General features: G+C 46.6%; 93 non-coding genes across 93 annotated transcripts; all 93 read left to right on the plus strand.

Moving 5' to 3' along the window:
- The first annotated feature begins 53 nt into the window (after nt 1-53).
- LOC148993351 (5S ribosomal RNA) lies at nt 54-172 on the plus strand. Its single transcript, XR_016159003.1, has one exon. It is a non-coding gene; the product is annotated as a 5S ribosomal RNA (ribosomal RNA).
- A 171-nt stretch (nt 173-343) lies between these two features.
- LOC148993352 (5S ribosomal RNA) lies at nt 344-462 on the plus strand. Its single transcript, XR_016159004.1, has one exon. It is a non-coding gene; the product is annotated as a 5S ribosomal RNA (ribosomal RNA).
- A 63-nt stretch (nt 463-525) lies between these two features.
- Nucleotides 526-644, plus strand: LOC148993353 (5S ribosomal RNA). The gene has a single exon (XR_016159005.1). It is a non-coding gene; the product is annotated as a 5S ribosomal RNA (ribosomal RNA).
- Nucleotides 645-707: 63 nt separating this feature from the next.
- LOC148993354 (5S ribosomal RNA) lies at nt 708-826 on the plus strand. Its single transcript, XR_016159007.1, has one exon. It is a non-coding gene; the product is annotated as a 5S ribosomal RNA (ribosomal RNA).
- A 63-nt stretch (nt 827-889) lies between these two features.
- LOC148993355 (5S ribosomal RNA) lies at nt 890-1,008 on the plus strand. Its single transcript, XR_016159008.1, has one exon. It is a non-coding gene; the product is annotated as a 5S ribosomal RNA (ribosomal RNA).
- Nucleotides 1,009-1,071: 63 nt separating this feature from the next.
- Nucleotides 1,072-1,190, plus strand: LOC148993356 (5S ribosomal RNA). Its single transcript, XR_016159009.1, has one exon. It is a non-coding gene; the product is annotated as a 5S ribosomal RNA (ribosomal RNA).
- A 168-nt stretch (nt 1,191-1,358) lies between these two features.
- Nucleotides 1,359-1,477, plus strand: LOC148993357 (5S ribosomal RNA). The gene has a single exon (XR_016159010.1). It is a non-coding gene; the product is annotated as a 5S ribosomal RNA (ribosomal RNA).
- A 164-nt stretch (nt 1,478-1,641) lies between these two features.
- On the plus strand, nt 1,642-1,760 carry LOC148993358 (5S ribosomal RNA). The gene has a single exon (XR_016159011.1). It is a non-coding gene; the product is annotated as a 5S ribosomal RNA (ribosomal RNA).
- Nucleotides 1,761-1,823: 63 nt separating this feature from the next.
- On the plus strand, nt 1,824-1,942 carry LOC148993359 (5S ribosomal RNA). The gene has a single exon (XR_016159012.1). It is a non-coding gene; the product is annotated as a 5S ribosomal RNA (ribosomal RNA).
- Nucleotides 1,943-2,005: 63 nt separating this feature from the next.
- On the plus strand, nt 2,006-2,124 carry LOC148993360 (5S ribosomal RNA). The gene has a single exon (XR_016159013.1). It is a non-coding gene; the product is annotated as a 5S ribosomal RNA (ribosomal RNA).
- A 63-nt stretch (nt 2,125-2,187) lies between these two features.
- LOC148993361 (5S ribosomal RNA) lies at nt 2,188-2,306 on the plus strand. Its single transcript, XR_016163293.1, has one exon. It is a non-coding gene; the product is annotated as a 5S ribosomal RNA (ribosomal RNA).
- Nucleotides 2,307-2,369: 63 nt separating this feature from the next.
- Nucleotides 2,370-2,488, plus strand: LOC148993362 (5S ribosomal RNA). The gene has a single exon (XR_016159014.1). It is a non-coding gene; the product is annotated as a 5S ribosomal RNA (ribosomal RNA).
- Nucleotides 2,489-2,551: 63 nt separating this feature from the next.
- Nucleotides 2,552-2,670, plus strand: LOC148993363 (5S ribosomal RNA). The gene has a single exon (XR_016159015.1). It is a non-coding gene; the product is annotated as a 5S ribosomal RNA (ribosomal RNA).
- Nucleotides 2,671-2,733: 63 nt separating this feature from the next.
- LOC148993364 (5S ribosomal RNA) lies at nt 2,734-2,852 on the plus strand. The gene has a single exon (XR_016159016.1). It is a non-coding gene; the product is annotated as a 5S ribosomal RNA (ribosomal RNA).
- A 63-nt stretch (nt 2,853-2,915) lies between these two features.
- Nucleotides 2,916-3,034, plus strand: LOC148993365 (5S ribosomal RNA). Its single transcript, XR_016159018.1, has one exon. It is a non-coding gene; the product is annotated as a 5S ribosomal RNA (ribosomal RNA).
- A 170-nt stretch (nt 3,035-3,204) lies between these two features.
- LOC148993366 (5S ribosomal RNA) lies at nt 3,205-3,323 on the plus strand. The gene has a single exon (XR_016159019.1). It is a non-coding gene; the product is annotated as a 5S ribosomal RNA (ribosomal RNA).
- Nucleotides 3,324-3,489: 166 nt separating this feature from the next.
- On the plus strand, nt 3,490-3,608 carry LOC148993367 (5S ribosomal RNA). Its single transcript, XR_016159020.1, has one exon. It is a non-coding gene; the product is annotated as a 5S ribosomal RNA (ribosomal RNA).
- Nucleotides 3,609-3,671: 63 nt separating this feature from the next.
- On the plus strand, nt 3,672-3,790 carry LOC148993368 (5S ribosomal RNA). Its single transcript, XR_016159021.1, has one exon. It is a non-coding gene; the product is annotated as a 5S ribosomal RNA (ribosomal RNA).
- A 63-nt stretch (nt 3,791-3,853) lies between these two features.
- LOC148993369 (5S ribosomal RNA) lies at nt 3,854-3,972 on the plus strand. The gene has a single exon (XR_016159022.1). It is a non-coding gene; the product is annotated as a 5S ribosomal RNA (ribosomal RNA).
- A 63-nt stretch (nt 3,973-4,035) lies between these two features.
- On the plus strand, nt 4,036-4,154 carry LOC148993370 (5S ribosomal RNA). The gene has a single exon (XR_016159023.1). It is a non-coding gene; the product is annotated as a 5S ribosomal RNA (ribosomal RNA).
- Nucleotides 4,155-4,217: 63 nt separating this feature from the next.
- LOC148993371 (5S ribosomal RNA) lies at nt 4,218-4,336 on the plus strand. The gene has a single exon (XR_016159024.1). It is a non-coding gene; the product is annotated as a 5S ribosomal RNA (ribosomal RNA).
- A 63-nt stretch (nt 4,337-4,399) lies between these two features.
- LOC148993372 (5S ribosomal RNA) lies at nt 4,400-4,518 on the plus strand. The gene has a single exon (XR_016159025.1). It is a non-coding gene; the product is annotated as a 5S ribosomal RNA (ribosomal RNA).
- Nucleotides 4,519-4,581: 63 nt separating this feature from the next.
- Nucleotides 4,582-4,700, plus strand: LOC148993373 (5S ribosomal RNA). The gene has a single exon (XR_016159026.1). It is a non-coding gene; the product is annotated as a 5S ribosomal RNA (ribosomal RNA).
- Nucleotides 4,701-4,869: 169 nt separating this feature from the next.
- LOC148993374 (5S ribosomal RNA) lies at nt 4,870-4,988 on the plus strand. The gene has a single exon (XR_016159027.1). It is a non-coding gene; the product is annotated as a 5S ribosomal RNA (ribosomal RNA).
- A 63-nt stretch (nt 4,989-5,051) lies between these two features.
- LOC148993375 (5S ribosomal RNA) lies at nt 5,052-5,170 on the plus strand. The gene has a single exon (XR_016159029.1). It is a non-coding gene; the product is annotated as a 5S ribosomal RNA (ribosomal RNA).
- A 63-nt stretch (nt 5,171-5,233) lies between these two features.
- LOC148993376 (5S ribosomal RNA) lies at nt 5,234-5,352 on the plus strand. Its single transcript, XR_016159030.1, has one exon. It is a non-coding gene; the product is annotated as a 5S ribosomal RNA (ribosomal RNA).
- A 63-nt stretch (nt 5,353-5,415) lies between these two features.
- LOC148993377 (5S ribosomal RNA) lies at nt 5,416-5,534 on the plus strand. Its single transcript, XR_016162418.1, has one exon. It is a non-coding gene; the product is annotated as a 5S ribosomal RNA (ribosomal RNA).
- A 63-nt stretch (nt 5,535-5,597) lies between these two features.
- LOC148993378 (5S ribosomal RNA) lies at nt 5,598-5,716 on the plus strand. Its single transcript, XR_016159031.1, has one exon. It is a non-coding gene; the product is annotated as a 5S ribosomal RNA (ribosomal RNA).
- A 63-nt stretch (nt 5,717-5,779) lies between these two features.
- LOC148993379 (5S ribosomal RNA) lies at nt 5,780-5,898 on the plus strand. The gene has a single exon (XR_016159032.1). It is a non-coding gene; the product is annotated as a 5S ribosomal RNA (ribosomal RNA).
- Nucleotides 5,899-5,961: 63 nt separating this feature from the next.
- LOC148993380 (5S ribosomal RNA) lies at nt 5,962-6,080 on the plus strand. Its single transcript, XR_016159033.1, has one exon. It is a non-coding gene; the product is annotated as a 5S ribosomal RNA (ribosomal RNA).
- Nucleotides 6,081-6,143: 63 nt separating this feature from the next.
- Nucleotides 6,144-6,262, plus strand: LOC148993381 (5S ribosomal RNA). Its single transcript, XR_016159034.1, has one exon. It is a non-coding gene; the product is annotated as a 5S ribosomal RNA (ribosomal RNA).
- Nucleotides 6,263-6,325: 63 nt separating this feature from the next.
- LOC148993382 (5S ribosomal RNA) lies at nt 6,326-6,444 on the plus strand. The gene has a single exon (XR_016159035.1). It is a non-coding gene; the product is annotated as a 5S ribosomal RNA (ribosomal RNA).
- A 171-nt stretch (nt 6,445-6,615) lies between these two features.
- LOC148993383 (5S ribosomal RNA) lies at nt 6,616-6,734 on the plus strand. Its single transcript, XR_016159036.1, has one exon. It is a non-coding gene; the product is annotated as a 5S ribosomal RNA (ribosomal RNA).
- A 63-nt stretch (nt 6,735-6,797) lies between these two features.
- On the plus strand, nt 6,798-6,916 carry LOC148993384 (5S ribosomal RNA). Its single transcript, XR_016159037.1, has one exon. It is a non-coding gene; the product is annotated as a 5S ribosomal RNA (ribosomal RNA).
- Nucleotides 6,917-6,979: 63 nt separating this feature from the next.
- LOC148993385 (5S ribosomal RNA) lies at nt 6,980-7,098 on the plus strand. Its single transcript, XR_016159038.1, has one exon. It is a non-coding gene; the product is annotated as a 5S ribosomal RNA (ribosomal RNA).
- A 63-nt stretch (nt 7,099-7,161) lies between these two features.
- LOC148993386 (5S ribosomal RNA) lies at nt 7,162-7,280 on the plus strand. Its single transcript, XR_016159040.1, has one exon. It is a non-coding gene; the product is annotated as a 5S ribosomal RNA (ribosomal RNA).
- Nucleotides 7,281-7,343: 63 nt separating this feature from the next.
- On the plus strand, nt 7,344-7,462 carry LOC148993387 (5S ribosomal RNA). The gene has a single exon (XR_016159041.1). It is a non-coding gene; the product is annotated as a 5S ribosomal RNA (ribosomal RNA).
- Nucleotides 7,463-7,525: 63 nt separating this feature from the next.
- Nucleotides 7,526-7,644, plus strand: LOC148993388 (5S ribosomal RNA). The gene has a single exon (XR_016159042.1). It is a non-coding gene; the product is annotated as a 5S ribosomal RNA (ribosomal RNA).
- Nucleotides 7,645-7,707: 63 nt separating this feature from the next.
- Nucleotides 7,708-7,826, plus strand: LOC148993389 (5S ribosomal RNA). The gene has a single exon (XR_016162431.1). It is a non-coding gene; the product is annotated as a 5S ribosomal RNA (ribosomal RNA).
- A 63-nt stretch (nt 7,827-7,889) lies between these two features.
- Nucleotides 7,890-8,008, plus strand: LOC148993390 (5S ribosomal RNA). Its single transcript, XR_016159043.1, has one exon. It is a non-coding gene; the product is annotated as a 5S ribosomal RNA (ribosomal RNA).
- A 63-nt stretch (nt 8,009-8,071) lies between these two features.
- LOC148993391 (5S ribosomal RNA) lies at nt 8,072-8,190 on the plus strand. The gene has a single exon (XR_016159044.1). It is a non-coding gene; the product is annotated as a 5S ribosomal RNA (ribosomal RNA).
- A 63-nt stretch (nt 8,191-8,253) lies between these two features.
- LOC148993392 (5S ribosomal RNA) lies at nt 8,254-8,372 on the plus strand. Its single transcript, XR_016159045.1, has one exon. It is a non-coding gene; the product is annotated as a 5S ribosomal RNA (ribosomal RNA).
- Nucleotides 8,373-8,435: 63 nt separating this feature from the next.
- LOC148993393 (5S ribosomal RNA) lies at nt 8,436-8,554 on the plus strand. Its single transcript, XR_016159046.1, has one exon. It is a non-coding gene; the product is annotated as a 5S ribosomal RNA (ribosomal RNA).
- A 63-nt stretch (nt 8,555-8,617) lies between these two features.
- On the plus strand, nt 8,618-8,736 carry LOC148993394 (5S ribosomal RNA). Its single transcript, XR_016159047.1, has one exon. It is a non-coding gene; the product is annotated as a 5S ribosomal RNA (ribosomal RNA).
- A 63-nt stretch (nt 8,737-8,799) lies between these two features.
- LOC148993395 (5S ribosomal RNA) lies at nt 8,800-8,918 on the plus strand. The gene has a single exon (XR_016159048.1). It is a non-coding gene; the product is annotated as a 5S ribosomal RNA (ribosomal RNA).
- A 63-nt stretch (nt 8,919-8,981) lies between these two features.
- On the plus strand, nt 8,982-9,100 carry LOC148993396 (5S ribosomal RNA). The gene has a single exon (XR_016159049.1). It is a non-coding gene; the product is annotated as a 5S ribosomal RNA (ribosomal RNA).
- A 169-nt stretch (nt 9,101-9,269) lies between these two features.
- On the plus strand, nt 9,270-9,388 carry LOC148993397 (5S ribosomal RNA). The gene has a single exon (XR_016159051.1). It is a non-coding gene; the product is annotated as a 5S ribosomal RNA (ribosomal RNA).
- A 63-nt stretch (nt 9,389-9,451) lies between these two features.
- On the plus strand, nt 9,452-9,570 carry LOC148993398 (5S ribosomal RNA). Its single transcript, XR_016159052.1, has one exon. It is a non-coding gene; the product is annotated as a 5S ribosomal RNA (ribosomal RNA).
- A 63-nt stretch (nt 9,571-9,633) lies between these two features.
- Nucleotides 9,634-9,752, plus strand: LOC148993399 (5S ribosomal RNA). The gene has a single exon (XR_016159053.1). It is a non-coding gene; the product is annotated as a 5S ribosomal RNA (ribosomal RNA).
- Nucleotides 9,753-9,815: 63 nt separating this feature from the next.
- LOC148993400 (5S ribosomal RNA) lies at nt 9,816-9,934 on the plus strand. Its single transcript, XR_016162419.1, has one exon. It is a non-coding gene; the product is annotated as a 5S ribosomal RNA (ribosomal RNA).
- Nucleotides 9,935-9,997: 63 nt separating this feature from the next.
- Nucleotides 9,998-10,116, plus strand: LOC148993401 (5S ribosomal RNA). The gene has a single exon (XR_016159054.1). It is a non-coding gene; the product is annotated as a 5S ribosomal RNA (ribosomal RNA).
- A 63-nt stretch (nt 10,117-10,179) lies between these two features.
- Nucleotides 10,180-10,298, plus strand: LOC148993402 (5S ribosomal RNA). Its single transcript, XR_016159055.1, has one exon. It is a non-coding gene; the product is annotated as a 5S ribosomal RNA (ribosomal RNA).
- Nucleotides 10,299-10,361: 63 nt separating this feature from the next.
- Nucleotides 10,362-10,480, plus strand: LOC148993403 (5S ribosomal RNA). The gene has a single exon (XR_016159056.1). It is a non-coding gene; the product is annotated as a 5S ribosomal RNA (ribosomal RNA).
- A 63-nt stretch (nt 10,481-10,543) lies between these two features.
- On the plus strand, nt 10,544-10,662 carry LOC148993404 (5S ribosomal RNA). The gene has a single exon (XR_016159057.1). It is a non-coding gene; the product is annotated as a 5S ribosomal RNA (ribosomal RNA).
- Nucleotides 10,663-10,725: 63 nt separating this feature from the next.
- Nucleotides 10,726-10,844, plus strand: LOC148993405 (5S ribosomal RNA). Its single transcript, XR_016159058.1, has one exon. It is a non-coding gene; the product is annotated as a 5S ribosomal RNA (ribosomal RNA).
- Nucleotides 10,845-11,015: 171 nt separating this feature from the next.
- Nucleotides 11,016-11,134, plus strand: LOC148993406 (5S ribosomal RNA). Its single transcript, XR_016159059.1, has one exon. It is a non-coding gene; the product is annotated as a 5S ribosomal RNA (ribosomal RNA).
- Nucleotides 11,135-11,197: 63 nt separating this feature from the next.
- On the plus strand, nt 11,198-11,316 carry LOC148993407 (5S ribosomal RNA). Its single transcript, XR_016159060.1, has one exon. It is a non-coding gene; the product is annotated as a 5S ribosomal RNA (ribosomal RNA).
- Nucleotides 11,317-11,379: 63 nt separating this feature from the next.
- LOC148993408 (5S ribosomal RNA) lies at nt 11,380-11,498 on the plus strand. Its single transcript, XR_016159062.1, has one exon. It is a non-coding gene; the product is annotated as a 5S ribosomal RNA (ribosomal RNA).
- A 63-nt stretch (nt 11,499-11,561) lies between these two features.
- On the plus strand, nt 11,562-11,680 carry LOC148993409 (5S ribosomal RNA). The gene has a single exon (XR_016159063.1). It is a non-coding gene; the product is annotated as a 5S ribosomal RNA (ribosomal RNA).
- Nucleotides 11,681-11,743: 63 nt separating this feature from the next.
- LOC148993410 (5S ribosomal RNA) lies at nt 11,744-11,862 on the plus strand. Its single transcript, XR_016159064.1, has one exon. It is a non-coding gene; the product is annotated as a 5S ribosomal RNA (ribosomal RNA).
- A 168-nt stretch (nt 11,863-12,030) lies between these two features.
- On the plus strand, nt 12,031-12,149 carry LOC148993411 (5S ribosomal RNA). Its single transcript, XR_016159065.1, has one exon. It is a non-coding gene; the product is annotated as a 5S ribosomal RNA (ribosomal RNA).
- A 164-nt stretch (nt 12,150-12,313) lies between these two features.
- On the plus strand, nt 12,314-12,432 carry LOC148993412 (5S ribosomal RNA). Its single transcript, XR_016159066.1, has one exon. It is a non-coding gene; the product is annotated as a 5S ribosomal RNA (ribosomal RNA).
- Nucleotides 12,433-12,495: 63 nt separating this feature from the next.
- On the plus strand, nt 12,496-12,614 carry LOC148993413 (5S ribosomal RNA). The gene has a single exon (XR_016159067.1). It is a non-coding gene; the product is annotated as a 5S ribosomal RNA (ribosomal RNA).
- Nucleotides 12,615-12,677: 63 nt separating this feature from the next.
- Nucleotides 12,678-12,796, plus strand: LOC148993414 (5S ribosomal RNA). Its single transcript, XR_016159068.1, has one exon. It is a non-coding gene; the product is annotated as a 5S ribosomal RNA (ribosomal RNA).
- A 63-nt stretch (nt 12,797-12,859) lies between these two features.
- LOC148993415 (5S ribosomal RNA) lies at nt 12,860-12,978 on the plus strand. The gene has a single exon (XR_016163294.1). It is a non-coding gene; the product is annotated as a 5S ribosomal RNA (ribosomal RNA).
- A 63-nt stretch (nt 12,979-13,041) lies between these two features.
- On the plus strand, nt 13,042-13,160 carry LOC148993416 (5S ribosomal RNA). The gene has a single exon (XR_016159069.1). It is a non-coding gene; the product is annotated as a 5S ribosomal RNA (ribosomal RNA).
- A 63-nt stretch (nt 13,161-13,223) lies between these two features.
- On the plus strand, nt 13,224-13,342 carry LOC148993417 (5S ribosomal RNA). Its single transcript, XR_016159070.1, has one exon. It is a non-coding gene; the product is annotated as a 5S ribosomal RNA (ribosomal RNA).
- A 63-nt stretch (nt 13,343-13,405) lies between these two features.
- Nucleotides 13,406-13,524, plus strand: LOC148993418 (5S ribosomal RNA). The gene has a single exon (XR_016159071.1). It is a non-coding gene; the product is annotated as a 5S ribosomal RNA (ribosomal RNA).
- Nucleotides 13,525-13,587: 63 nt separating this feature from the next.
- Nucleotides 13,588-13,706, plus strand: LOC148993419 (5S ribosomal RNA). The gene has a single exon (XR_016159073.1). It is a non-coding gene; the product is annotated as a 5S ribosomal RNA (ribosomal RNA).
- A 168-nt stretch (nt 13,707-13,874) lies between these two features.
- Nucleotides 13,875-13,993, plus strand: LOC148993420 (5S ribosomal RNA). Its single transcript, XR_016159074.1, has one exon. It is a non-coding gene; the product is annotated as a 5S ribosomal RNA (ribosomal RNA).
- A 166-nt stretch (nt 13,994-14,159) lies between these two features.
- Nucleotides 14,160-14,278, plus strand: LOC148993421 (5S ribosomal RNA). The gene has a single exon (XR_016159075.1). It is a non-coding gene; the product is annotated as a 5S ribosomal RNA (ribosomal RNA).
- A 63-nt stretch (nt 14,279-14,341) lies between these two features.
- LOC148993422 (5S ribosomal RNA) lies at nt 14,342-14,460 on the plus strand. Its single transcript, XR_016159076.1, has one exon. It is a non-coding gene; the product is annotated as a 5S ribosomal RNA (ribosomal RNA).
- Nucleotides 14,461-14,523: 63 nt separating this feature from the next.
- On the plus strand, nt 14,524-14,642 carry LOC148993423 (5S ribosomal RNA). Its single transcript, XR_016159077.1, has one exon. It is a non-coding gene; the product is annotated as a 5S ribosomal RNA (ribosomal RNA).
- Nucleotides 14,643-14,813: 171 nt separating this feature from the next.
- On the plus strand, nt 14,814-14,932 carry LOC148993424 (5S ribosomal RNA). Its single transcript, XR_016159078.1, has one exon. It is a non-coding gene; the product is annotated as a 5S ribosomal RNA (ribosomal RNA).
- Nucleotides 14,933-15,098: 166 nt separating this feature from the next.
- Nucleotides 15,099-15,217, plus strand: LOC148993425 (5S ribosomal RNA). The gene has a single exon (XR_016159079.1). It is a non-coding gene; the product is annotated as a 5S ribosomal RNA (ribosomal RNA).
- Nucleotides 15,218-15,388: 171 nt separating this feature from the next.
- LOC148993426 (5S ribosomal RNA) lies at nt 15,389-15,507 on the plus strand. Its single transcript, XR_016159080.1, has one exon. It is a non-coding gene; the product is annotated as a 5S ribosomal RNA (ribosomal RNA).
- Nucleotides 15,508-15,678: 171 nt separating this feature from the next.
- Nucleotides 15,679-15,797, plus strand: LOC148993427 (5S ribosomal RNA). Its single transcript, XR_016159081.1, has one exon. It is a non-coding gene; the product is annotated as a 5S ribosomal RNA (ribosomal RNA).
- A 63-nt stretch (nt 15,798-15,860) lies between these two features.
- Nucleotides 15,861-15,979, plus strand: LOC148993428 (5S ribosomal RNA). The gene has a single exon (XR_016159082.1). It is a non-coding gene; the product is annotated as a 5S ribosomal RNA (ribosomal RNA).
- Nucleotides 15,980-16,042: 63 nt separating this feature from the next.
- Nucleotides 16,043-16,161, plus strand: LOC148993429 (5S ribosomal RNA). Its single transcript, XR_016159084.1, has one exon. It is a non-coding gene; the product is annotated as a 5S ribosomal RNA (ribosomal RNA).
- A 63-nt stretch (nt 16,162-16,224) lies between these two features.
- Nucleotides 16,225-16,343, plus strand: LOC148993430 (5S ribosomal RNA). The gene has a single exon (XR_016159085.1). It is a non-coding gene; the product is annotated as a 5S ribosomal RNA (ribosomal RNA).
- Nucleotides 16,344-16,406: 63 nt separating this feature from the next.
- LOC148993431 (5S ribosomal RNA) lies at nt 16,407-16,525 on the plus strand. The gene has a single exon (XR_016159086.1). It is a non-coding gene; the product is annotated as a 5S ribosomal RNA (ribosomal RNA).
- Nucleotides 16,526-16,588: 63 nt separating this feature from the next.
- On the plus strand, nt 16,589-16,707 carry LOC148993432 (5S ribosomal RNA). The gene has a single exon (XR_016159087.1). It is a non-coding gene; the product is annotated as a 5S ribosomal RNA (ribosomal RNA).
- A 63-nt stretch (nt 16,708-16,770) lies between these two features.
- Nucleotides 16,771-16,889, plus strand: LOC148993433 (5S ribosomal RNA). Its single transcript, XR_016159088.1, has one exon. It is a non-coding gene; the product is annotated as a 5S ribosomal RNA (ribosomal RNA).
- Nucleotides 16,890-16,952: 63 nt separating this feature from the next.
- LOC148993434 (5S ribosomal RNA) lies at nt 16,953-17,071 on the plus strand. The gene has a single exon (XR_016159089.1). It is a non-coding gene; the product is annotated as a 5S ribosomal RNA (ribosomal RNA).
- A 63-nt stretch (nt 17,072-17,134) lies between these two features.
- On the plus strand, nt 17,135-17,253 carry LOC148993435 (5S ribosomal RNA). The gene has a single exon (XR_016159090.1). It is a non-coding gene; the product is annotated as a 5S ribosomal RNA (ribosomal RNA).
- Nucleotides 17,254-17,425: 172 nt separating this feature from the next.
- LOC148993436 (5S ribosomal RNA) lies at nt 17,426-17,544 on the plus strand. The gene has a single exon (XR_016159091.1). It is a non-coding gene; the product is annotated as a 5S ribosomal RNA (ribosomal RNA).
- Nucleotides 17,545-17,715: 171 nt separating this feature from the next.
- Nucleotides 17,716-17,834, plus strand: LOC148993437 (5S ribosomal RNA). Its single transcript, XR_016159092.1, has one exon. It is a non-coding gene; the product is annotated as a 5S ribosomal RNA (ribosomal RNA).
- Nucleotides 17,835-18,004: 170 nt separating this feature from the next.
- Nucleotides 18,005-18,123, plus strand: LOC148993438 (5S ribosomal RNA). Its single transcript, XR_016159093.1, has one exon. It is a non-coding gene; the product is annotated as a 5S ribosomal RNA (ribosomal RNA).
- Nucleotides 18,124-18,186: 63 nt separating this feature from the next.
- On the plus strand, nt 18,187-18,305 carry LOC148993439 (5S ribosomal RNA). The gene has a single exon (XR_016159095.1). It is a non-coding gene; the product is annotated as a 5S ribosomal RNA (ribosomal RNA).
- A 63-nt stretch (nt 18,306-18,368) lies between these two features.
- On the plus strand, nt 18,369-18,487 carry LOC148993440 (5S ribosomal RNA). The gene has a single exon (XR_016159096.1). It is a non-coding gene; the product is annotated as a 5S ribosomal RNA (ribosomal RNA).
- Nucleotides 18,488-18,550: 63 nt separating this feature from the next.
- Nucleotides 18,551-18,669, plus strand: LOC148993441 (5S ribosomal RNA). Its single transcript, XR_016159097.1, has one exon. It is a non-coding gene; the product is annotated as a 5S ribosomal RNA (ribosomal RNA).
- A 63-nt stretch (nt 18,670-18,732) lies between these two features.
- Nucleotides 18,733-18,851, plus strand: LOC148993442 (5S ribosomal RNA). The gene has a single exon (XR_016159098.1). It is a non-coding gene; the product is annotated as a 5S ribosomal RNA (ribosomal RNA).
- Nucleotides 18,852-18,914: 63 nt separating this feature from the next.
- LOC148993443 (5S ribosomal RNA) lies at nt 18,915-19,033 on the plus strand. Its single transcript, XR_016159099.1, has one exon. It is a non-coding gene; the product is annotated as a 5S ribosomal RNA (ribosomal RNA).
- Nucleotides 19,034-19,196: the final 163 nt, after the last annotated feature.

Below are 19,196 nucleotides of genomic sequence, written 5' to 3' on the forward strand. Positions count from 1 at the left end.
TACTACCCTAATGTTCTAACCATTCAAATAGCCCAATTTTGGCAGCAGATTTCGCTTACGGCCATACCACCTTGAGAACGCCCGAACTCGTCTGATCTCGGAAGCTAAGCAGGGTCGGGCCTGGTTAGTACTTGGATGGGAGACCGCCTGGGAATACCAGGTGCTGTAAGCTTTATTGTTTAAAAAAAAAAAAAAAAAAAAAGAGTCAATGAAATGTTTCAAAAATCCTAAATTGTCTTTTTTCCCCTCAAAATTCCTGAAATAGTCTCTCAGTTTCTTCAGAAAGCCTGAAAGAGTCTCTTTTTTTTCTTCTTCAAATAGCCCAATTTTGGCAGCAGATTTCGCTTACGGCCATACCACCTTGAGAACGCCCGAACTCGTCTGATCTCGGAAGCTAAGCAGGGTCGGGCCTGGTTAGTACTTGGATGGGAGACCGCCTGGGAATACCAGGTGCTGTAAGCTTTATGTAGTTTACTACCCTAATGTTCTAACCATTCAAATAGCCCAATTTTGGCAGCAGATTTCGCTTACGGCCATACCACCTTGAGAACGCCCGAACTCGTCTGATCTCGGAAGCTAAGCAGGGTCGGGCCTGGTTAGTACTTGGATGGGAGACCGCCTGGGAATACCAGGTGCTGTAAGCTTTATGTAGTTTACTACCCTAATGTTCTAACCATTCAAATAGCCCAATTTTGGCAGGAGATTTCGCTTACGGCCATACCACCTTGAGAACGCCCGAACTCGTCTGATCTCGGAAGCTAAGCAGGGTCGGGCCTGGTTAGTACTTGGATGGGAGACCGCCTGGGAATACCAGGTGCTGTAAGCTTTTTGTAGTTTACTACCCTAATGTTCTAACCATTCAAATAGCCCAATTTTGGCAGCAGATTTCGCTTACGGCCATACCACCTTGAGAACGCCCGAACTCGTCTGATCTCGGAAGCTAAGCAGGGTCGGGCCTGGTTAGTACTTGGATGGGAGACCGCCTGGGAATACCAGGTGCTGTAAGCTTTATGTAGTTTACAACCCTAATGTTCTAACCATTCAAATAGCCCAATTTTGGCAGCAGATTTCGCTTACGGCCATACCACCTTGAGAACGCCCGAACTCGTCTGATCTCGGAAGCTAAGCAGGGTCGGGCCTGGTTAGTACTTGGATGGGAGACCGCCTGGGAATACCAGGTGCTGTAAGCTTTATTGTTTAAAAAAAAAAAAAAAAAAGAGTCAATGAAATGTTTCAAAAATCCTAAATTGTCTTTTTTCCCCTCAAAATTCCTGAAATAGTCTCTCAGTTTCTTCAGAAAGCCTGAAAGAGTCTCTTTTTTTTCTTCTTCAAATAGCCCAATTTTGGCAGCAGATTTCGCTTACGGCCATACCACCTTGAGAACGCCCGAACTCGTCTGATCTCGGAAGCTAAGCAGGGTCGGGCCTGGTTAGTACTTGGATGGGAGACCGCCTGGGAATACCAGGTGCTGTAAGCTTTATTGTTTAAAAAAAAAAAAAAGAGTCAATGAAATGTTTCAAAAATCCTAAATTGTCTTTTTTCCCCTCAAAATTCCTGAAATAGTCTCTCAGTTTCTTCAGAAAGCCTGAAAGAGTCTCTTTTTTTTCTTCTTCAAATAGCCCAATTTTGGCTGCAGATTTCGCTTACGGCCATACCACCTTGAGAACGCCCGAACTCGTCTGATCTCGGAAGCTAAGCAGGGTCGGGCCTGGTTAGTACTTGGATGGGAGACCGCCTGGGAATACCAGGTGCTGTAAGCTTTATGTAGTTTACTACCCTAATGTTCTAACCATTCAAATAGCCCAATTTTGGCAGCAGATTTCGCTTACGGCCATACCACCTTGAGAACGCCCGAACTCGTCTGATCTCGGAAGCTAAGCAGGGTCGGGCCTGGTTAGTACTTGGATGGGAGACCGCCTGGGAATACCAGGTGCTGTAAGCTTTATGTAGTTTACTACCCTAATGTTCTAACCATTCAAATAGCCCAATTTTGGCAGCAGATTTCGCTTACGGCCATACCACCTTGAGAACGCCCGAACTCGTCTGATCTCGGAAGCTAAGCAGGGTCGGGCCTGGTTAGTACTTGGATGGGAGACCGCCTGGGAATACCAGGTGCTGTAAGCTTTATGTAGTTTACTACCCTAATGTTCTAACCATTCAAATAGCCCAATTTTGGCAGCAGATTTCGCTTACGGCCATACCACCTTGAGAACGCCAGAACTCGTCTGATCTCGGAAGCTAAGCAGGGTCGGGCCTGGTTAGTACTTGGTTGGGAGACCGCCTGGGAATACCAGGTGCTGTAAGCTTTATGTAGTTTACTACCCTAATGTTCTAACCATTCAAATAGCCCAATTTTGGCAGCAGATTACGCTTACGGCCATACCACCTTGAGAACGCCCGAACTCGTCTGATCTCGGAAGCTAAGCAGGGTCGGGCCTGGTTAGTACTTGGATGGGAGACCGCCTGGGAATACCAGGTGCTGTAAGCTTTATGTAGTTTACTACCCTAATGTTCTAACCATTCAAATAGCCCAATTTTGGCAGCAGATTTCGCTTACGGCCATACCACCTTGAGAACGCCCGAACTCGTCTGATCTCGGAAGCTAAGCAGGGTCGGGCCTGGTTAGTACTTGGATGGGAGACCGCCTGGGAATACCAGGTGCTGTAAGCTTTATGTAGTTTACTACCCTAATGTTCTAACCATTCAAATAGCCCAATTTTGGCAGCAGATTTCGCTTACGGCCATACCACCTTGAGAACGCCCGAACTCGTCTGATCTCGGAAGCTAAGCAGGGTCGGGCCTGGTTAGTACTTGGATGGGAGACCGCCTGGGAATACCAGGTGCTGTAAGCTTTATGTAGTTTACTACCCTAATGTTCTAACCATTCAAATAGCCCAATTTTGGCAGCAGATTTCGCTTACGGCCATACCACCTTGAGAACGCCCGAACTCGTCTGATCTCGGAAGCTAAGCAGGGTCGGGCCTGGTTAGTACTTGGATGGGAGACCGCCTGGGAATACCAGGTGCTGTAAGCTTTATTGTTTAAAAAAAAAAAAAAAAAAAAGAGTCAATGAAATGTTTCAAAAATCCTAAATTGTCTTTTTTCCCCTCAAAATTCCTGAAATAGTCTCTCAGTTTCTTCAGAAAGCCTGAAAGAGTCTCTTTTTTTTCTTCTTCAAATAGCCCAATTTTGGCTGCAGATTTCGCTTACGGCCATACCACCTTGAGAACGCCCGAACTCGTCTGATCTCGGAAGCTAAGCAGGGTCGGGCCTGGTTAGTACTTGGATGGGAGACCGCCTGGGAATACCAGGTGCTGTAAGCTTTATTGTTTAAAAAAAAAAAAAAAAGAGTCAATGAAATGTTTCAAAAATCCTAAATTGTCTTTTTTCCCCTCAAAATTCCTGAAATAGTCTCTCAGTTTCTTCAGAAAGCCTGAAAGAGTCTCTTTTTTTTCTTCTTCAAATAGCCCAATTTTGGCTGCAGATTTCGCTTACGGCCATACCACCTTGAGAACGCCCGAACTCGTCTGATCTCGGAAGCTAAGCAGGGTCGGGCCTGGTTAGTACTTGGATGGGAGACCGCCTGGGAATACCAGGTGCTGTAAGCTTTATGTAGTTTACTACCCTAATGTTCTAACCATTCAAATAGCCCAATTTTGGCAGCAGATTTCGCTTACGGCCATACCACCTTGAGAACGCCCGAACTCGTCTGATCTCGGAAGCTAAGCAGGGTCGGGCCTGGTTAGTACTTGGATGGGAGACCGCCTGGGAATACCAGGTGCTGTAAGCTTTATGTAGTTTACTACCCTAATGTTCTAACCATTCAAATAGCCCAATTTTGGCAGCAGATTTCGCTTACGGCCATACCACCTTGAGAACGCCCGAACTCGTCTGATCTCGGAAGCTAAGCAGGGTCGGGCCTGGTTAGTACTTGGATGGGAGACCGCCTGGGAATACCAGGTGCTGTAAGCTTTATGTAGTTTACTACCCTAATGTTCTAACCATTCAAATAGCCCAATTTTGGCAGCAGATTTCGCTTACGGCCATACCACCTTGAGAACGCCCGAACTCGTCTGATCTCGGAAGCTAAGCAGGGTCGGGCCTGGTTAGTACTTGGATGGGAGACCGCCTGGGAATACCAGGTGCTGTAAGCTTTAAGTAGTTTACTACCCTAATGTTCTAACCATTCAAATAGCCCAATTTTGGCAGCAGATTTCGCTTACGGCCATACCACCTTGAGAACGCCCGAACTCGTCTGATCTCGGAAGCTAAGCAGGGTCGGGCCTGGTTAGTACTTGGATGGGAGACCGCCTGGGAATACCAGGTGCTGTAAGCTTTATGTAGTTTACTACCCTAATGTTCTAACCATTCAAATAGCCCAATTTTGGCAGCAGATTTCGCTTACGGCCATACCACCTTGAGAACGCCCGAACTCGTCTGATCTCGGAAGCTAAGCAGGGTCGGGCCTGGTTAGTACTTGGATGGGAGACCGCCTGGGAATACCAGGTGCTGTAAGCTTTATGTAGTTTACAACCCTAATGTTCTAACCATTCAAATAGCCCAATTTTGGCAGCAGATTTCGCTTACGGCCATACCACCTTGAGAACGCCCGAACTCGTCTGATCTCGGAAGCTAAGCAGGGTCGGGCCTGGTTAGTACTTGGATGGGAGACCGCCTGGGAATACCAGGTGCTGTAAGCTTTATTGTTTAAAAAAAAAAAAAAAAAAAGAGTCAATGAAATGTTTCAAAAATCCTAAATTGTCTTTTTTCCCCTCAAAATTCCTGAAATAGTCTCTCAGTTTCTTCAGAAAGCCTGAAAGAGTCTCTTTTTTTTCTTCTTCAAATAGCCCAATTTTGGCAGCAGATTTCGCTTACGGCCATACCACCTTGAGAACGCCCGAACTCGTCTGATCTCGGAAGCTAAGCAGGGTCGGGCCTGGTTAGTACTTGGATGGGAGACCGCCTGGGAATACCAGGTGCTGTAAGCTTTATGTAGTTTACTACCCTAATGTTCTAACCATTCAAATAGCCCAATTTTGGCAGCAGATTTCGCTTACGGCCATACCACCTTGAGAACGCCCGAACTCGTCTGATCTCGGAAGCTAAGCAGGGTCGGGCCTGGTTAGTACTTGGATGGGAGACCGCCTGGGAATACCAGGTGCTGTAAGCTTTATGTAGTTTACTACCCTAATGTTCTAACCATTCAAATAGCCCAATTTTGGCAGCAGATTTCGCTTACGGCCATACCACCTTGAGAACGCCCGAACTCGTCTGATCTCGGAAGCTAAGCAGGGTCGGGCCTGGTTAGTACTTGGATGGGAGACCGCCTGGGAATACCAGGTGCTGTAAGCTTTATGTAGTTTACTACCCTAATGTTCTAACCATTCAAATAGCCCAATTTTGGCAGCAGATTTCGCTTACGGCCATACCACCTTGAGAACGCCCGAACTCGCCTGATCTCGGAAGCTAAGCAGGGTCGGGCCTGGTTAGTACTTGGATGGGAGACCGCCTGGGAATACCAGGTGCTGTAAGCTTTATGTAGTTTACTACCCTAATGTTCTAACCATTCAAATAGCCCAATTTTGGCAGCAGATTTCGCTTACGGCCATACCACCTTGAGAACGCCCGAACTCGTCTGATCTCGGAAGCTAAGCAGGGTCGGGCCTGGTTAGTACTTGGATGGGAGACCGCCTGGGAATACCAGGTGCTGTAAGCTTTATGTAGTTTACTACCCTAATGTTCTAACCATTCAAATAGCCCAATTTTGGCAGCAGATTTCGCTTACGGCCATACCACCTTGAGAACGCCCGAACTCGTCTGATCTCGGAAGCTAAGCAGGGTCGGGCCTGGTTAGTACTTGGATGGGAGACCGCCTGGGAATACCAGGTGCTGTAAGCTTTATGTAGTTTACTACCCTAATGTTCTAACCATTCAAATAGCCCAATTTTGGCAGCAGATTTCGCTTACGGCCATACCACCTTGAGAACGCCCGAACTCGTCTGATCTCGGAAGCTAAGCAGGGTCGGGCCTGGTTAGTACTTGGATGGGAGACCGCCTGGGAATACCAGGTGCTGTAAGCTTTATGTAGTTTACTACCCTAATGTTCTAACCATTCAAATAGCCCAATTTTGGCAGCAGATTTCGCTTACGGCCATACCACCTTGAGAACGCCCGAACTCGTCTGATCTCGGAAGCTAAGCAGGGTCGGGCCTGGTTAGTACTTGGATGGGAGACCGCCTGGGAATACCAGGTGCTGTAAGCTTTATGTAGTTTACTACCCTAATGTTCTAACCATTCAAATAGCCCAATTTTGGCAGCAGATTTCGCTTACGGCCATACCACCTTGAGAACGCCCGAACTCGTCTGATCTCGGAAGCTAAGCAGGGTCGGGCCTGGTTAGTACTTGGATGGGAGACCGCCTGGGAATACCAGGTGCTGTAAGCTTTATTGTTTAAAAAAAAAAAAAAAAAAAAAGAGTCAATGAAATGTTTCAAAAATCCTAAATTGTCTTTTTTCCCCTCAAAATTCCTGAAATAGTCTCTCAGTTTCTTCAGAAAGCCTGAAAGAGTCTCTTTTTTTTCTTCTTCAAATAGCCCAATTTTGGCAGCAGATTTCGCTTACGGCCATACCACCTTGAGAACGCCCGAACTCGTCTGATCTCGGAAGCTAAGCAGGGTCGGGCCTGGTTAGTACTTGGATGGGAGACCGCCTGGGAATACCAGGTGCTGTAAGCTTTATGTAGTTTACTACCCTAATGTTCTAACCATTCAAATAGCCCAATTTTGGCAGCAGATTTCGCTTACGGCCATACCACCTTGAGAACGCCCGAACTCGTCTGATCTCGGAAGCTAAGCAGGGTCGGGCCTGGTTAGTACTTGGATGGGAGACCGCCTGGGAATACCAGGTGCTGTAAGCTTTATGTAGTTTACTACCCTAATGTTCTAACCATTCAAATAGCCCAATTTTGGCAGGAGATTTCGCTTACGGCCATACCACCTTGAGAACGCCCGAACTCGTCTGATCTCGGAAGCTAAGCAGGGTCGGGCCTGGTTAGTACTTGGATGGGAGACCGCCTGGGAATACCAGGTGCTGTAAGCTTTTTGTAGTTTACTACCCTAATGTTCTAACCATTCAAATAGCCCAATTTTGGCAGCAGATTTCGCTTACGGCCATACCACCTTGAGAACGCCCGAACTCGTCTGATCTCGGAAGCTAAGCAGGGTCGGGCCTGGTTAGTACTTGGATGGGAGACCGCCTGGGAATACCAGGTGCTGTAAGCTTTATGTAGTTTACAACCCTAATGTTCTAACCATTCAAATAGCCCAATTTTGGCAGCAGATTTCGCTTACGGCCATACCACCTTGAGAACGCCCGAACTCGTCTGATCTCGGAAGCTAAGCAGGGTCGGGCCTGGTTAGTACTTGGATGGGAGACCGCCTGGGAATACCAGGTGCTGTAAGCTTTATGTAGTTTACTACCCTAATGTTCTAACCATTCAAATAGCCCAATTTTGGCAGCAGATTTCGCTTACGGCCATACCACCTTGAGAACGCCCGAACTCGTCTGATCTCGGAAGCTAAGCAGGGTCGGGCCTGGTTAGTACTTGGATGGGAGACCGCCTGGGAATACCAGGTGCTGTAAGCTTTATGTAGTTTACTACCCTAATGTTCTAACCATTCAAATAGCCCAATTTTGGCAGCAGATTTCGCTTACTGCCATACCACCTTGAGAACGCCCGAACTCGTCTGATCTCGGAAGCTAAGCAGGGTCGGGCCTGGTTAGTACTTGGATGGGAGACCGCCTGGGAATACCAGGTGCTGTAAGCTTTATGTAGTTTACTACCCTAATGTTCTAACCATTCAAATAGCCCAATTTTGGCAGCAGATTTCGCTTACGGCCATACCACCTTGAGAACGCCCGAACTCGTCTGATCTCGGAAGCTAAGCAGGGTCGGGCCTGGTTAGTACTTGGATGGGAGACCGCCTGGGAATACCAGGTGCTGTAAGCTTTATGTAGTTTACTACCCTAATGTTCTAACCATTCAAATAGCCCAATTTTGGCAGCAGATTCCGCTTACGGCCATACCACCTTGAGAACGCCCGAACTCGTCTGATCTCGGAAGCTAAGCAGGGTCGGGCCTGGTTAGTACTTGGATGGGAGACCGCCTGGGAATACCAGGTGCTGTAAGCTTTATGTAGTTTACTACCCTAATGTTCTAACCATTCAAATAGCCCAATTTTGGCAGCAGATTTTGCTTACGGCCATACCACCTTGAGAACGCCCGAACTCGTCTGATCTCGGAAGCTAAGCAGGGTCGGGCCTGGTTAGTACTTGGATGGGAGACCGCCTGGGAATACCAGGTGCTGTAAGCTTTATGTAGTTTACTACCCTAATGTTCTAACCATTCAAATAGCCCAATTTTGGCAGCAGATTTCGCTTACGGCCATACCACCTTGAGAACGCCCGAACTCGTCTGATCTCGGAAGCTAAGCAGGGTCGGGCCTGGTTAGTACTTGGATGGGAGACCGCCTGGGAATACCAGGTGCTGTAAGCTTTATGTAGTTTACTACCCTAATGTTCTAACCATTCAAATAGCCCAATTTTGGCAGCAGATTTCGCTTACGGCCATACCACCTTGAGAACGCCCGAACTCGTCTGATCTCGGAAGCTAAGCAGGGTCGGGCCTGGTTAGTACTTGGATGGGAGACCGCCTGGGAATACCAGGTGCTGTAAGCTTTATGTAGTTTACTACCCTAATGTTCTAACCATTCAAATAGCCCAATTTTGGCAGCAGATTTCGCTTACGGCCATACCACCTTGAGAACGCCCGAACTCGTCTGATCTCGGAAGCTAAGCAGGGTCGGGCCTGGTTAGTACTTGGATGGGAGACCGCCTGGGAATACCAGGTGCTGTAAGCTTTATGTAGTTTACAACCCTAATGTTCTAACCATTCAAATAGCCCAATTTTGGCAGCAGATTTCGCTTACGGCCATACCACCTTGAGAACGCCCGAACTCGTCTGATCTCGGAAGCTAAGCAGGGTCGGGCCTGGTTAGTACTTGGATGGGAGACCGCCTGGGAATACCAGGTGCTGTAAGCTTTATTGTTTAAAAAAAAAAAAAAAAAAAGAGTCAATGAAATGTTTCAAAAATCCTAAATTGTCTTTTTTCCCCTCAAAATTCCTGAAATAGTCTCTCAGTTTCTTCAGAAAGCCTGAAAGAGTCTCTTTTTTTTCTTCTTCAAATAGCCCAATTTTGGCAGCAGATTTCGCTTACGGCCATACCACCTTGAGAACGCCCGAACTCGTCTGATCTCGGAAGCTAAGCAGGGTCGGGCCTGGTTAGTACTTGGATGGGAGACCGCCTGGGAATACCAGGTGCTGTAAGCTTTATGTAGTTTACTACCCTAATGTTCTAACCATTCAAATAGCCCAATTTTGGCAGCAGATTTCGCTTACGGCCATACCACCTTGAGAACGCCCGAACTCGTCTGATCTCGGAAGCTAAGCAGGGTCGGGCCTGGTTAGTACTTGGATGGGAGACCGCCTGGGAATACCAGGTGCTGTAAGCTTTATGTAGTTTACTACCCTAATGTTCTAACCATTCAAATAGCCCAATTTTGGCAGCAGATTTCGCTTACGGCCATACCACCTTGAGAACGCCCGAACTCGTCTGATCTCGGAAGCTAAGCAGGGTCGGGCCTGGTTAGTACTTGGATGGGAGACCGCCTGGGAATACCAGGTGCTGTAAGCTTTATGTAGTTTACTACCCTAATGTTCTAACCATTCAAATAGCCCAATTTTGGCAGCAGATTTCGCTTACGGCCATACCACCTTGAGAACGCCCGAACTCGCCTGATCTCGGAAGCTAAGCAGGGTCGGGCCTGGTTAGTACTTGGATGGGAGACCGCCTGGGAATACCAGGTGCTGTAAGCTTTATGTAGTTTACTACCCTAATGTTCTAACCATTCAAATAGCCCAATTTTGGCAGCAGATTTCGCTTACGGCCATACCACCTTGAGAACGCCCGAACTCGTCTGATCTCGGAAGCTAAGCAGGGTCGGGCCTGGTTAGTACTTGGATGGGAGACCGCCTGGGAATACCAGGTGCTGTAAGCTTTATGTAGTTTACTACCCTAATGTTCTAACCATTCAAATAGCCCAATTTTGGCAGCAGATTTCGCTTACGGCCATACCACCTTGAGAACGCCCGAACTCGTCTGATCTCGGAAGCTAAGCAGGGTCGGGCCTGGTTAGTACTTGGATGGGAGACCGCCTGGGAATACCAGGTGCTGTAAGCTTTATGTAGTTTACTACCCTAATGTTCTAACCATTCAAATAGCCCAATTTTGGCAGCAGATTTCGCTTACGGCCATACCACCTTGAGAACGCCCGAACTCGTCTGATCTCGGAAGCTAAGCAGGGTCGGGCCTGGTTAGTACTTGGATGGGAGACCGCCTGGGAATACCAGGTGCTGTAAGCTTTATGTAGTTTACTACCCTAATGTTCTAACCATTCAAATAGCCCAATTTTGGCAGCAGATTTCGCTTACGGCCATACCACCTTGAGAACGCCCGAACTCGTCTGATCTCGGAAGCTAAGCAGGGTCGGGCCTGGTTAGTACTTGGATGGGAGACCGCCTGGGAATACCAGGTGCTGTAAGCTTTATGTAGTTTACTACCCTAATGTTCTAACCATTCAAATAGCCCAATTTTGGCAGCAGATTTCGCTTACGGCCATACCACCTTGAGAACGCCCGAACTCGTCTGATCTCGGAAGCTAAGCAGGGTCGGGCCTGGTTAGTACTTGGATGGGAGACCGCCTGGGAATACCAGGTGCTGTAAGCTTTATTGTTTAAAAAAAAAAAAAAAAAAAAAGAGTCAATGAAATGTTTCAAAAATCCTAAATTGTCTTTTTTCCCCTCAAAATTCCTGAAATAGTCTCTCAGTTTCTTCAGAAAGCCTGAAAGAGTCTCTTTTTTTTCTTCTTCAAATAGCCCAATTTTGGCAGCAGATTTCGCTTACGGCCATACCACCTTGAGAACGCCCGAACTCGTCTGATCTCGGAAGCTAAGCAGGGTCGGGCCTGGTTAGTACTTGGATGGGAGACCGCCTGGGAATACCAGGTGCTGTAAGCTTTATGTAGTTTACTACCCTAATGTTCTAACCATTCAAATAGCCCAATTTTGGCAGCAGATTTCGCTTACGGCCATACCACCTTGAGAACGCCCGAACTCGTCTGATCTCGGAAGCTAAGCAGGGTCGGGCCTGGTTAGTACTTGGATGGGAGACCGCCTGGGAATACCAGGTGCTGTAAGCTTTATGTAGTTTACTACCCTAATGTTCTAACCATTCAAATAGCCCAATTTTGGCAGGAGATTTCGCTTACGGCCATACCACCTTGAGAACGCCCGAACTCGTCTGATCTCGGAAGCTAAGCAGGGTCGGGCCTGGTTAGTACTTGGATGGGAGACCGCCTGGGAATACCAGGTGCTGTAAGCTTTTTGTAGTTTACTACCCTAATGTTCTAACCATTCAAATAGCCCAATTTTGGCAGCAGATTTCGCTTACGGCCATACCACCTTGAGAACGCCCGAACTCGTCTGATCTCGGAAGCTAAGCAGGGTCGGGCCTGGTTAGTACTTGGATGGGAGACCGCCTGGGAATACCAGGTGCTGTAAGCTTTATGTAGTTTACAACCCTAATGTTCTAACCATTCAAATAGCCCAATTTTGGCAGCAGATTTCGCTTACGGCCATACCACCTTGAGAACGCCCGAACTCGTCTGATCTCGGAAGCTAAGCAGGGTCGGGCCTGGTTAGTACTTGGATGGGAGACCGCCTGGGAATACCAGGTGCTGTAAGCTTTATTGTTTAAAAAAAAAAAAAAAAAAGAGTCAATGAAATGTTTCAAAAATCCTAAATTGTCTTTTTTCCCCTCAAAATTCCTGAAATAGTCTCTCAGTTTCTTCAGAAAGCCTGAAAGAGTCTCTTTTTTTTCTTCTTCAAATAGCCCAATTTTGGCAGCAGATTTCGCTTACGGCCATACCACCTTGAGAACGCCCGAACTCGTCTGATCTCGGAAGCTAAGCAGGGTCGGGCCTGGTTAGTACTTGGATGGGAGACCGCCTGGGAATACCAGGTGCTGTAAGCTTTATTGTTTAAAAAAAAAAAAAAGAGTCAATGAAATGTTTCAAAAATCCTAAATTGTCTTTTTTCCCCTCAAAATTCCTGAAATAGTCTCTCAGTTTCTTCAGAAAGCCTGAAAGAGTCTCTTTTTTTTCTTCTTCAAATAGCCCAATTTTGGCTGCAGATTTCGCTTACGGCCATACCACCTTGAGAACGCCCGAACTCGTCTGATCTCGGAAGCTAAGCAGGGTCGGGCCTGGTTAGTACTTGGATGGGAGACCGCCTGGGAATACCAGGTGCTGTAAGCTTTATGTAGTTTACTACCCTAATGTTCTAACCATTCAAATAGCCCAATTTTGGCAGCAGATTTCGCTTACGGCCATACCACCTTGAGAACGCCCGAACTCGTCTGATCTCGGAAGCTAAGCAGGGTCGGGCCTGGTTAGTACTTGGATGGGAGACCGCCTGGGAATACCAGGTGCTGTAAGCTTTATGTAGTTTACTACCCTAATGTTCTAACCATTCAAATAGCCCAATTTTGGCAGCAGATTTCGCTTACGGCCATACCACCTTGAGAACGCCCGAACTCGTCTGATCTCGGAAGCTAAGCAGGGTCGGGCCTGGTTAGTACTTGGATGGGAGACCGCCTGGGAATACCAGGTGCTGTAAGCTTTATGTAGTTTACTACCCTAATGTTCTAACCATTCAAATAGCCCAATTTTGGCAGCAGATTTCGCTTACGGCCATACCACCTTGAGAACGCCAGAACTCGTCTGATCTCGGAAGCTAAGCAGGGTCGGGCCTGGTTAGTACTTGGTTGGGAGACCGCCTGGGAATACCAGGTGCTGTAAGCTTTATGTAGTTTACTACCCTAATGTTCTAACCATTCAAATAGCCCAATTTTGGCAGCAGATTACGCTTACGGCCATACCACCTTGAGAACGCCCGAACTCGTCTGATCTCGGAAGCTAAGCAGGGTCGGGCCTGGTTAGTACTTGGATGGGAGACCGCCTGGGAATACCAGGTGCTGTAAGCTTTATGTAGTTTACTACCCTAATGTTCTAACCATTCAAATAGCCCAATTTTGGCAGCAGATTTCGCTTACGGCCATACCACCTTGAGAACGCCCGAACTCGTCTGATCTCGGAAGCTAAGCAGGGTCGGGCCTGGTTAGTACTTGGATGGGAGACCGCCTGGGAATACCAGGTGCTGTAAGCTTTATGTAGTTTACTACCCTAATGTTCTAACCATTCAAATAGCCCAATTTTGGCAGCAGATTTCGCTTACGGCCATACCACCTTGAGAACGCCCGAACTCGTCTGATCTCGGAAGCTAAGCAGGGTCGGGCCTGGTTAGTACTTGGATGGGAGACCGCCTGGGAATACCAGGTGCTGTAAGCTTTATGTAGTTTACTACCCTAATGTTCTAACCATTCAAATAGCCCAATTTTGGCAGCAGATTTCGCTTACGGCCATACCACCTTGAGAACGCCCGAACTCGTCTGATCTCGGAAGCTAAGCAGGGTCGGGCCTGGTTAGTACTTGGATGGGAGACCGCCTGGGAATACCAGGTGCTGTAAGCTTTATTGTTTAAAAAAAAAAAAAAAAAAGAGTCAATGAAATGTTTCAAAAATCCTAAATTGTCTTTTTTCCCCTCAAAATTCCTGAAATAGTCTCTCAGTTTCTTCAGAAAGCCTGAAAGAGTCTCTTTTTTTTCTTCTTCAAATAGCCCAATTTTGGCTGCAGATTTCGCTTACGGCCATACCACCTTGAGAACGCCCGAACTCGTCTGATCTCGGAAGCTAAGCAGGGTCGGGCCTGGTTAGTACTTGGATGGGAGACCGCCTGGGAATACCAGGTGCTGTAAGCTTTATTGTTTAAAAAAAAAAAAAAAAGAGTCAATGAAATGTTTCAAAAATCCTAAATTGTCTTTTTTCCCCTCAAAATTCCTGAAATAGTCTCTCAGTTTCTTCAGAAAGCCTGAAAGAGTCTCTTTTTTTTCTTCTTCAAATAGCCCAATTTTGGCTGCAGATTTCGCTTACGGCCATACCACCTTGAGAACGCCCGAACTCGTCTGATCTCGGAAGCTAAGCAGGGTCGGGCCTGGTTAGTACTTGGATGGGAGACCGCCTGGGAATACCAGGTGCTGTAAGCTTTATGTAGTTTACTACCCTAATGTTCTAACCATTCAAATAGCCCAATTTTGGCAGCAGATTTCGCTTACGGCCATACCACCTTGAGAACGCCCGAACTCGTCTGATCTCGGAAGCTAAGCAGGGTCGGGCCTGGTTAGTACTTGGATGGGAGACCGCCTGGGAATACCAGGTGCTGTAAGCTTTATGTAGTTTACTACCCTAATGTTCTAACCATTCAAATAGCCCAATTTTGGCAGCAGATTTCGCTTACGGCCATACCACCTTGAGAACGCCCGAACTCGTCTGATCTCGGAAGCTAAGCAGGGTCGGGCCTGGTTAGTACTTGGATGGGAGACCGCCTGGGAATACCAGGTGCTGTAAGCTTTATTGTTTAAAAAAAAAAAAAAAAAAAAAGAGTCAATGAAATGTTTCAAAAATCCTAAATTGTCTTTTTTCCCCTCAAAATTCCTGAAATAGTCTCTCAGTTTCTTCAGAAAGCCTGAAAGAGTCTCTTTTTTTTCTTCTTCAAATAGCCCAATTTTGGCTGCAGATTTCGCTTACGGCCATACCACCTTGAGAACGCCCGAACTCGTCTGATCTCGGAAGCTAAGCAGGGTCGGGCCTGGTTAGTACTTGGATGGGAGACCGCCTGGGAATACCAGGTGCTGTAAGCTTTATTGTTTAAAAAAAAAAAAAAAAGAGTCAATGAAATGTTTCAAAAATCCTAAATTGTCTTTTTTCCCCTCAAAATTCCTGAAATAGTCTCTCAGTTTCTTCAGAAAGCCTGAAAGAGTCTCTTTTTTTTCTTCTTCAAATAGCCCAATTTTGGCTGCAGATTTCGCTTACGGCCATACCACCTTGAGAACGCCCGAACTCGTCTGATCTCGGAAGCTAAGCAGGGTCGGGCCTGGTTAGTACTTGGATGGGAGACCGCCTGGGAATACCAGGTGCTGTAAGCTTTATTGTTTAAAAAAAAAAAAAAAAAAAAAGAGTCAATGAAATGTTTCAAAAATCCTAAATTGTCTTTTTTCCCCTCAAAATTCCTGAAATAGTCTCTCAGTTTCTTCAGAAAGCCTGAAAGAGTCTCTTTTTTTTCTTCTTCAAATAGCCCAATTTTGGCTGCAGATTTCGCTTACGGCCATACCACCTTGAGAACGCCCGAACTCGTCTGATCTCGGAAGCTAAGCAGGGTCGGGCCTGGTTAGTACTTGGATGGGAGACCGCCTGGGAATACCAGGTGCTGTAAGCTTTATTGTTTAAAAAAAAAAAAAAAAAAAAAGAGTCAATGAAATGTTTCAAAAATCCTAAATTGTCTTTTTTCCCCTCAAAATTCCTGAAATAGTCTCTCAGTTTCTTCAGAAAGCCTGAAAGAGTCTCTTTTTTTTCTTCTTCAAATAGCCCAATTTTGGCTGCAGATTTCGCTTACGGCCATACCACCTTGAGAACGCCCGAACTCGTCTGATCTCGGAAGCTAAGCAGGGTCGGGCCTGGTTAGTACTTGGATGGGAGACCGCCTGGGAATACCAGGTGCTGTAAGCTTTATGTAGTTTACTACCCTAATGTTCTAACCATTCAAATAGCCCAATTTTGGCAGCAGATTTCGCTTACGGCCATACCACCTTGAGAACGCCCGAACTCGTCTGATCTCGGAAGCTAAGCAGGGTCGGGCCTGGTTAGTACTTGGATGGGAGACCGCCTGGGAATACCAGGTGCTGTAAGCTTTATGTAGTTTACAACCCTAATGTTCTAACCATTCAAATAGCCCAATTTTGGCAGCAGATTTCGCTTACGGCCATACCACCTTGAGAACGCCCGAACTCGTCTGATCTCGGAAGCTAAGCAGGGTCGGGCCTGGTTAGTACTTGGATGGGAGACCGCCTGGGAATACCAGGTGCTGTAAGCTTTATGTAGTTTACTACCCTAATGTTCTAACCATTCAAATAGCCCAATTTTGGCAGCAGATTTCGCTTACGGCCATACCACCTTGAGAACGCCCGAACTCGTCTGATCTCGGAAGCTAAGCAGGGTCGGGCCTGGTTAGTACTTGGATGGGAGACCGCCTGGGAATACCAGGTGCTGTAAGCTTTATGTAGTTTACTACCCTAATGTTCTAACCATTCAAATAGCCCAATTTTGGCAGCAGATTTCGCTTACGGCCATACCACCTTGAGAACGCCCGAACTCGTCTGATCTCGGAAGCTAAGCAGGGTCGGGCCTGGTTAGTACTTGGATGGGAGACCGCCTGGGAATACCAGGTGCTGTAAGCTTTATGTAGTTTACTACCCTAATGTTCTAACCATTCAAATAGCCCAATTTTGGCAGCAGATTTCGCTTACGGCCATACCACCTTGAGAACGCCCGAACTCGTCTGATCTCGGAAGCTAAGCAGGGTCGGGCCTGGTTAGTACTTGGATGGGAGACCGCCTGGGAATACCAGGTGCTGTAAGCTTTATGTAGTTTACTACCCTAATGTTCTAACCATTCAAATAGCCCAATTTTGGCAGCAGATTTCGCTTACGGCCATACCACCTTGAGAACGCCCGAACTCGTCTGATCTCGGAAGCTAAGCAGGGTCGGGCCTGGTTAGTACTTGGATGGGAGACCGCCTGGGAATACCAGGTGCTGTAAGCTTTATGTAGTTTACTACCCTAATGTTCTAACCATTCAAATAGCCCAATTTTGGCAGCAGATTTCGCTTACGGCCATACCACCTTGAGAACGCCCGAACTCGTCTGATCTCGGAAGCTAAGCAGGGTCGGGCCTGGTTAGTACTTGGATGGGAGACCGCCTGGGAATACCAGGTGCTGTAAGCTTTATGTAGTTTACAACCCTAATGTTCTAACCATTCAAATAGCCCAATTTTGGCAACAGATTTCGCTTACGGCCATACCACCTTGAGAACGCCCGAACTCGTCTGATCTCGGAAGCTAAGCAGGGTCGGGCCTGGTTAGTACTTGGATGGGAGACCGCCTGGGAATACCAGGTGCTGTAAGCTTTATTGTTTAAAAAAAAAAAAAAAAAAAAAAGAGTCAATGAAATGTTTCAAAAATCCTAAATTGTCTTTTTCCCCCTCAAAATTCCTGAAATAGTCTCTCAGTTTCTTCAGAAAGCCTGAAAGAGTCTCTTTTTTTTCTTCTTCAAATAGCCCAATTTTGGCTGCAGATTTCGCTTACGGCCATACCACCTTGAGAACGCCCGAACTCGTCTGATCTCGGAAGCTAAGCAGGGTCGGGCCTGGTTAGTACTTGGATGGGAGACCGCCTGGGAATACCAGGTGCTGTAAGCTTTATTGTTTAAAAAAAAAAAAAAAAAAAAAGAGTCAATGAAATGTTTCAAAAATCCTAAATTGTCTTTTTTCCCCTCAAAATTCCTGAAATAGTCTCTCAGTTTCTTCAGAAAGCCTGAAAGAGTCTCTTTTTTTTCTTCTTCAAATAGCCCAATTTTGGCTGCAGATTTCGCTTACGGCCATACCACCTTGAGAACGCCCGAACTCGTCTGATCTCGGAAGCTAAGCAGGGTCGGGCCTGGTTAGTACTTGGATGGGAGACCGCCTGGGAATACCAGGTGCTGTAAGCTTTATTGTTTAAAAAAAAAAAAAAAAAAAAGAGTCAATGAAATGTTTCAAAAATCCTAAATTGTCTTTTTTCCCCTCAAAATTCCTGAAATAGTCTCTCAGTTTCTTCAGAAAGCCTGAAAGAGTCTCTTTTTTTTCTTCTTCAAATAGCCCAATTTTGGCTGCAGATTTCGCTTACGGCCATACCACCTTGAGAACGCCCGAACTCGTCTGATCTCGGAAGCTAAGCAGGGTCGGGCCTGGTTAGTACTTGGATGGGAGACCGCCTGGGAATACCAGGTGCTGTAAGCTTTATGTAGTTTACTACCCTAATGTTCTAACCATTCAAATAGCCCAATTTTGGCAGCAGATTTCGCTTACGGCCATACCACCTTGAGAACGCCCGAACTCGTCTGATCTCGGAAGCTAAGCAGGGTCGGGCCTGGTTAGTACTTGGATGGGAGACCGCCTGGGAATACCAGGTGCTGTAAGCTTTATGTAGTTTACAACCCTAATGTTCTAACCATTCAAATAGCCCAATTTTGGCAGCAGATTTCGCTTACGGCCATACCACCTTGAGAACGCCCGAACTCGTCTGATCTCGGAAGCTAAGCAGGGTCGGGCCTGGTTAGTACTTGGATGGGAGACCGCCTGGGAATACCAGGTGCTGTAAGCTTTATGTAGTTTACTACCCTAATGTTCTAACCATTCAAATAGCCCAATTTTGGCAGCAGATTTCGCTTACGGCCATACCACCTTGAGAACGCCCGAACTCGTCTGATCTCGGAAGCTAAGCAGGGTCGGGCCTGGTTAGTACTTGGATGGGAGACCGCCTGGGAATACCAGGTGCTGTAAGCTTTATGTAGTTTACTACCCTAATGTTCTAACCATTCAAATAGCCCAATTTTGGCAGCAGATTTCGCTTACGGCCATACCACCTTGAGAACGCCCGAACTCGTCTGATCTCGGAAGCTAAGCAGGGTCGGGCCTGGTTAGTACTTGGATGGGAGACCGCCTGGGAATACCAGGTGCTGTAAGCTTTATGTAGTTTACAACCCTAATGTTCTAACCATTCAAATAGCCCAATTTTGGCAACAGATTTCGCTTACGGCCATACCACCTTGAGAACGCCCGAACTCGTCTGATCTCGGAAGCTAAGCAGGGTCGGGCCTGGTTAGTACTTGGATGGGAGACCGCCTGGGAATACCAGGTGCTGTAAGCTTTATTGTTTAAAAAAAAAAAAAAAAAAAAAGAGTCAATGAAATGTTTCAAAAATCCTAAATTGTCTTTTTTCCCCTCAAAATTCCTGAAATAGTCTCTCAGTTTCTTCAGAAAGCCTGAAAGAGTCTCTTTTTTTTCTTCTTCAAATAGCCCAATTTTGGCTG

The sequence above is a fragment of the Pimephales promelas genome, chromosome 3 (genome assembly GCF_988280905.1).
Source record: "Pimephales promelas chromosome 3, fPimPro1.hap1.1, whole genome shotgun sequence".
Classification (NCBI taxonomy): domain Eukaryota; kingdom Metazoa; phylum Chordata; class Actinopteri; order Cypriniformes; family Leuciscidae; genus Pimephales; species Pimephales promelas.